Source organism: Triticum urartu, chromosome 1, assembly GCF_003073215.2.
Source record: "Triticum urartu cultivar G1812 chromosome 1, Tu2.1, whole genome shotgun sequence".
Classification (NCBI taxonomy): Eukaryota; Viridiplantae; Streptophyta; class Magnoliopsida; order Poales; family Poaceae; genus Triticum; species Triticum urartu.
In genome coordinates, this window is record NC_053022.1 from 487,092,889 (window position 1) to 487,100,482 (window position 7,594).

The window sequence follows — 7,594 nt, forward strand, 5'->3', positions numbered from 1 at the left end:
GCTGCTGTACCTCGCCACCACACCCTACTCCGCCAGCGCAGCCCTGGTGGCGGTTAGGGAGGAGCGCCAAGTCAAGACCGCAGCGGAAACCCGAGGCAAGACAAAACGGGAACAAGGAAAGCCTGCATAAGCCACAACCGTAGTTGAGGAGGGTCAGCTGCCGAAGAATGCAATTGAGGCAGGAGAGGCCGCACGACCGGATGGTCCACCTCCCGAGGCCACGTCACCTTGTGAGGCGCCCTTACCTCCCGAGGGCGCAGCAACCCCAGATGCTCTCAGCCTTGTTGAGCACCCAGTTTACTTTGTTAGAACGGTGCTACGGGACGTGAGGGCACGGTACCCAATGCCTCAGAAGCTCCTTCTCGCGCTACTGGTAGCCTCGCGCAAGCTGCGCCACTACTTCCAGGCTCATCCCATCAAAGTCATCTCATCATACCCCCTGGAGGGAGTGCTCAGGAGCCCTAACTCAGCCGGTAGGGTCGCCGAGTGGAACATAGAGCTGCAGGCGTTTCAGCTCGAGTTCAGCACAACCAGGGTCATCAAAGGAGCAGCGTTGGCGGATTTCGTGGCGGAATGGGCGGAGGCGCCAGGCCTCAGGGACAACGAGGATCGGTCCCTCTCTCTGGGGAGCGAGGCGCCAGAAGGCTGGGTCATGTACTTCGATGGGGCGTTCTCCAGGCATGGCGCGGGGGCTGGTGCGGTGCTGATATCACCCACTCAGGATAAGCTCTACTACGCTGTACAGCTCTGTTTCCAGCAAGGTGAAAAGGTCTCCAACAACATAGCAGAATATGAGGGACTGGTAGCCGGGTTGAAGGCCGCAGTAGCCCTGGGAGTGAAACGCCTCACCGTCAAGGGCGACTCGCAGCTCCTAGTCAACTTCTCCAACAAGGTGTACGAGCCGAAAGACGAGCATATGGAGGCCTACCTAGCGGAGGTCCGCAGGATGGAAAAGCAGTTCTGGGGGCTGGAGCTGAAGCACGTGCCCCGTGGCACCAATCAGGAAGCTGACGACATAGCCGGATGGGCATCCAGGCGGTTGCCGCAGGAACCCGGCGTCTTTGAAGAGCGGCTCTTCAAACCTTCAGCACAGCCGACGTTATCAAACACCGCTCAGCCTCGAGAGGAGCTCCCCCAGCCGCCAGCCTCGGGAGCCCCGGTCTGTGGGCCGACCTCAGGAGCACACCTGCTCCTGACGATGGAACCTCAGGAGGAGTGCTAGATGGCAGAACTCCGGAGTTATTTAACACAAGGGGCCCTACCGGAAAGGGAAGAGGAAGCGGAGCGTGTGGCGTGGTAGGCCACGGCATACTGCATCAGAGATGGAGAACTCTACCGGAAGTGACCAAACGATGTATCTCTGCGCTGCATCTCCAAGGAGCAAGGAAAGGAACTACTGGAGGATATACACGGCGGAGACTGCGGGCACCACTCATCATCACGGACCCTCGTCGGCAAGGCATTCCGTAGTGGGTTCTATTGGCCCACCGCGCTCAACGACGCAATCGAATTGGTAAAGGCTTGTGAGGCCTGCCAGTTCCATTCCAAGCAGATCCATCAACCGGCGGGAGGCCTGCAAACTATACCCCTCTCGTGGCCATTCGCCGTTTGGGGGTTGGATATTCTGGGCCCGTTCCCTCGGGCGCCGGGGGGCTATCGTTACCTCTACGTCGCCATTGACAAGTTCACCAAGTGGGCAGAAGTGGAGGCTGTCCGTACCATCCCCGCTGGCTCCGCGGTCAAGTTCATCAGGGGTATCACGAGCCGGTTCGGGGTGCCGAATCGCATCATCACAGACAATGGTTCTCAGTTCACCAGTAATCTCTTTAAAACATACTGTGCTAACCTTGGGACGCAGATATGCTATGCTTCGGTGGCACACCCGCGAAGCAATGGGCAGGCCGAACGAGCCAACGCGGAGGTCCTGAGAGGCCTCAAGACCAGGACATTCAAGAAGAAGCTGGAGGCCTGCGGCAGAGGTTGGTACGACGAGCTCCAGTTCGTGTTGTGGTCCATCCGCACAACTGCGACCAAACCAACTGGGGAGACCCCGTTCTTCCTGGTCTATGGAGCCGAGGCAGTCCTTCCTCACGAGGTCAGACGTCGCTCCGCACGGGTCCTGGCATTCGACGAGGCGCAGCAGGACGCCGAGCGGGGGATGGACCTCGTACTGGGGGAGAAGCGCCGCCGGGAAGCCGCGCTGCGAGCGGAAAGGTACCAACAGGCGCTACGACGATATCACTGCCGCAACATCCGCCCCAGGACCCTCGAGGTGGGAGACCTCGTACTCAGGCGGGTTCTCTCCAGGGAGGGGCTGCACAAGCTCTCTCCCATGTGGGAGGGCCCGTTCAAGGTTGTTCATGTTTCCAGGCCAGGCTCCATGCGCTTGGAGACTCAAGAGGGGGAGCCGGTCCAGAACGCGTGGAACATCCAGCACCTCCGGAGGTTCTACCCCTAAAAGGCCCGGAGCCTGTGAAGCAAGGCGAGTGCCTGTGAAGCTATCGCTTTTTGGAAAAGGCCCGGAGCCTGTGAAGCAAGGCGAGTGCCTGTGAAGCTATCGCTTTTTGGAAAAGGCCCGGAGCCTGTGAAGCAAGGCGAGTGCCTGTGAAGCTATCGCTTTTTGGAAAAGGCCCGGAGCCTGTGAAGCAAGGCGAGTGCCTGTGAAGCTATCGCTTTTTGGAAAAGGCCCGGAGCCTGTGAAGCAAGGCGAGTGCCTGTGAAGCTATCGCTTTTTGGAAAAGGCCCGGAGCCTGTGAAGCAAGGCGAGTGCCTGTGAAGCTATCGCTTTTTGGAAAAGGCCCGGAGCCTGTGAAGCAAGGCGAGTGCCTGTGAAGCTATCGCTTTTTGGAAAACGCCCGGAGCCTGAGAAGCAAGGCGAGTGCCTGTGAAGCTATCGCGTTTTGGGAAAGGCCCAGAGCCTGTGAACCAAGGCGAGTGCCTGTGAAGCTATCGCGCTTTGGAAAAGGCCCGGAGCCTGTGAAGCAAGGCCAATGCTTGTGAAGCTCGCCGCCCCATGACACTCTGACGTAATAATGAGTGGGGCTGTACACGCCCCGGAGTCTCAGGAGCGCCGGCCTCAGGCCCTGGGGCTCCCTCCCACGCCCAGTGGTAGCACTTAGCTCCGCGCTGGTGAGAAGACGTCAAAGACTAGATTAGGTGCCGGACGCGGCTTTTTCATTTGCTTTCCGCAGTTGACGTGTTTCTTGCATTTGAAGTGTTATTGGAGTTATCGCTGTTACTGATTTGTGATTCATCGATTTTCGCTCCTCGCTTTGGTTTCTCTCATAAACGACCTCGCGAGGGATGGTACTCAAACGCCCTCGCGAGTGCTTCTGCTCTAGCCGCTGGAAGGTTTCATGCCCCGGGCATGTTACAGGAGCACCCCTGTAGTCCGTGCCCCTCGGGCACCGCGACGCGCACACAGGGCCTGGGTCGATCGCCCCTCCGGCAGGGGTCAAAAACTATCTACGCACAGGCGTGTAGTTAAGAGGCGCAAAAATAACATCAAGGTAATGGCTAAAACGACAATAATTCCCAACACGCCCCAGCGGGGCTCCATGCAGCTGTTTTGACTTACACAGGAAACAAAAGGAAAAGGAAAGGACGAGCCCGGCGCGGCCCTCCTCACACCGGCCCGCGGAGGCGACCCGGGCTGCCTCCGGGCCTCAGGCAGACTCCCTCTCGCGCTTCACCGGGGCACGACGGTGGGCGGACGAACCACCACCTCCCAAGCAAGCTCGACGGCGCGGGGGTTGACTGCGTCCACCGCTGGAGGAGTCGCTTGAGGAAGAATTGACGAAGCTTGGGGAGTCTCGGACGCCGCCATCCGCGCGGGCGCTATCTCCTCCACCACCATCGGAGTGGGGCCCCCGGCCGCGGTCGTCGTCCTTAGGGCAACACCCCGCGCGGCGACCATCTTCCCCAAACACCCTCACATAGAGGGTGGCGTCGCCGTCAAACCTGAAGTGCAGGGTGCATCGGCGCCCCAGGTCTCGAGCGCGGGCGAACGCCTGCCAGCCACGAGTTAAGGCCAAGTCCCCGTTGGCGGAGACCTCCAGCGCGACCCATGAGGACCTGCTGCAGCAGCCCTCCGCCTGGAGCCAGAGGCCACCAGGAGCACCGGCCGGGAGTTCACCAAGGAGGAAGCGAGGGAGTTGGAGCCGGGCGCTAGTCGGCTCCGCCGACCAGACGACGAACTCCGACAGCACCTGCGCGGCGCGAAAGCGCGGCCTGGGGGAACGTGCAACCCAGGCGCGTCCCTCGGCCACGGCGGCTCGCCCGCCGCCGCGCTGGGAGCCGCCCCCATGACCACCAAACGCTACCGGGGCGGCCACCGGATGCTTCCGAGGGCGCCCACGACCGCGCTTGGGCGGGGGAGAGGCAGGATCGACCTAGAGGGCCTTCCCCTTCTCCGCAGCCGAGTACCTCCTCGATGGAGCCATCACGCCAAGGCGGAGCAAGAATTGAGGCAAAGGAGAGAACAAGAAGAGATGGACTGGAAGGGCACGCACAGCTCCGTACTTAAAGCCGGCGAAGGCCAACCGCCGGCCTCCACGATCACAGGTAATCATGACACTATCTGCATGCAGGGACTTGTCCAACTCGCGCGATCACCGAGGCATCATGGGGAAGTGGAGACGCCCACGTCCCATCAACCGCCACGCGGCGCCCAAGGCCGCAGGCTGTTAGGGCCCGCGGTGCTTCGCCCTTGCCCTTTCGCCTCTCGGCACGACCAAGTCCGAGCGCGCCTTGGGCCCGGGGGCTACTGTCGGCGTTCTGGGAACGGGGGTCCCCAGACTTGCCTGCCTGCGGCCTACAGCGTGGCTCAAATGGGGGCCCAGCGCGGCCCATCTTCATCAACACAAGACTCAAGACCCTCGCGAGGGGCCAAGCCTCGCGGGGCGGACGACACGGCGCATCCTCAAGCGCAGCCTCATCAGGCTGGCTCGCGAGGAGGCGGAGAGATCAAGGCAGGGCACCTCGCAAGGTGCCCATGACGCAATCCATGACGATCGAGGGTGCCAGGCGAGCGTCAGCGTGCGCAGCATCCTTCTTTCCCCTTTGGTGCAAAGGGGGCAAGCGCAGCCGCGGAGTACCGAGGCATCAGGCAAAGGTTGCCATTTCGGTGCAACGAGACCAGGACCAGGAGGACTATGAGACGGAGGTCACCATGGAGCCCAGCACTGCGTCACCGCAGAGCCTTTGGCAGGCAGAGACCAACTTTAGTCAGGATAAGTGTACTCGTTGTCCCCCTTCAAATTAGCCCGCCATTGTTGGCTCCCTTCCCGCTCAATATTTGGGAAGAGGACCAGGGCCTCTATAAATAGGACCAGCCACCCACATAGCAAGGGGGTTGGTTGGCCCGGGTTCCAGACGGTCGACAAGTGAGAGAAAAGCAGAGAGAGTGAGTGAGAGAGAGAGAGAGTGGTGACTGAACTCCTCCTAGCAGTTCATCACCCCAGCCAAGAACAGACCCTCGCGAGGCGGTTCTTCCTTGTATTGTTCATCGTCACCAGCCCCAGGAGGCAATCCACCAACCGCACACTGGAGTAGGGTATTACACCACAATGGTGGCCCGAACCAGTATAAATCTTGTGTCCCTTGTGTAGTTCTTTTAGTAGTTTCGATCCTTGCGAGGCGGAGAGGTAGAAGGCGTGATCTTCACGCGCACCCCAGTGTTCGAACCTTAAGGGTCTGCCGGAACCCGTGATCCGATAGATGTTGTGAAGATTGCCTAACTTGCGACATTGCTTTCAATGCGGTTATGCCTCTAAGTCGTTCCTCAACACGTGGGAGATATAGCCGCATCATAAAACCAAATTGTAACGCCTTGGACACACTCGCCGGTGGTCGTTACTCCTGGCAGGATCTAGACTGGCCCCACAGATCAATACTAGTCTTTTGTGCGCACTTTGTCCTCACTCGTGCGCACCCGGGAGCAACTTCCCGGTCGGTCACCCATCCTGACACTACTCCAAGCTGAGCACGCTTAACTTTGGAGTTTTGTCCCAATGGGCTCCCGGAAAAGAAGGAATTCCTTATTGATATGAGTAGTCTATCATCCCTAATAAGCCAGGCTATCACATACACCCCCACTCAGAGGAACCGACGTCCTCGTCGGGCCACAGGAACGTTCCCTCTTGGCACATACGTCTGTGCATCCAGTCCGATACATGTTCCATGCCGGGTGCCACGACGGGTCACAAACGTCATGAACAACATGACTGCGCACCTATCCGCAAACATCCGTGTAACCGCGAGGGTCGGCTCTGATACCAACTTGTAACGCCCTCGATGCGGCTATATCTCCCACGTGTCGAAGCATGACTTAGAGGCATAACCGCATTGAAAGCAATGTCGCAAGTGAGGTAATCTTCACACAACCCATGTAATACCATAGGGGAAAAGATACATAGTTGGCTTACAATCGCCACTTCACACAATTACATGAATAAAGCATTACATCATCCAAATACAATCAAGGTCCGACTACGGAACCAAAATAAAAGAAGAACCCCAAATGCGACACGGTCCCTGATCGACCCCAACTGGGCTCCACTACTGATCAACTAGAACGAAACAACACAATGGACAAGATCTTCAATGAGCTCCTCCTGAGCTTGGTTGCGTCATCTGCACGGTATCCTCGGCACCTGCAAGCTGGTTTTGGAAGTATCTGTGAGCCACAGGGACTCAGCAATCTCACACCCTCGCGATCAAGACTATTTAAGCTTATGGGTAAGGTAAAAGGTATGAGGTGGAGCTGCAGCAAGCGACTAGCATATATGGTTGCTAACATACGCAAAAGAGAGCGAGAAGAGAAGGCAAAGCACGATCGATAAAAGTATGATCAAGAAGTGATCCTAAAACAACCTACGTCAAGCATAACTCCAACACCGTGTTCACTTCCCGGACCCCGCCGGAAAGAGACCATCACGGTTACACACGCGGTTGATTCATTTTAATTATGGTCAACTTCAGGTTTTCTACAACCGGACATTAACAAATTCCCATCTGCCCATAACCGCGGGCATGGCTTTCGAAAGTTCAAATCCCTGCAGGGGTGTCCCAACTTAGCCCATCACAAGCTCTCACGGTCAACGAAGGAATAGACCTCCTCTCGAGACATTCCGATCAGACTCGGTATCCCGGTTCTTAATCAACTATCTTGTTTTTGATGAGAAGCCTCTCCATTCTTTTCCGTTAATGTTCTTATCCGTTGTTTCTCAGGAAGATGCCAACGAAGCTTCAAGTTCGTCATTCCTCATTCCTTTTCTTCTCCGGTGGTTTCAAGTCAAGTTTTGTTGATCATACCTTTTTCCTCGTTTCAATGCTTTCTCATGCCGGTGCACCTCATTATCATTCCACTTCTCGCTATTTATTGTTCCGGAGTGCTGAAGATATCTCGAAGATTCGTGTTTTCCACTCCACATTCGTTCAAGCTCTTTCGAGGATGTTATCTCATTCAAGTCATCTAATTCAACCGGTGCTTTCTCCTTTTTAAGTAATCTTTTCAACGGTGTTTCTTTTGAGTGGGCCCTAACCCACAGGTCTTTTCCCAGGATCTTACCTGACTCTTCTAATTCTCCCGGAG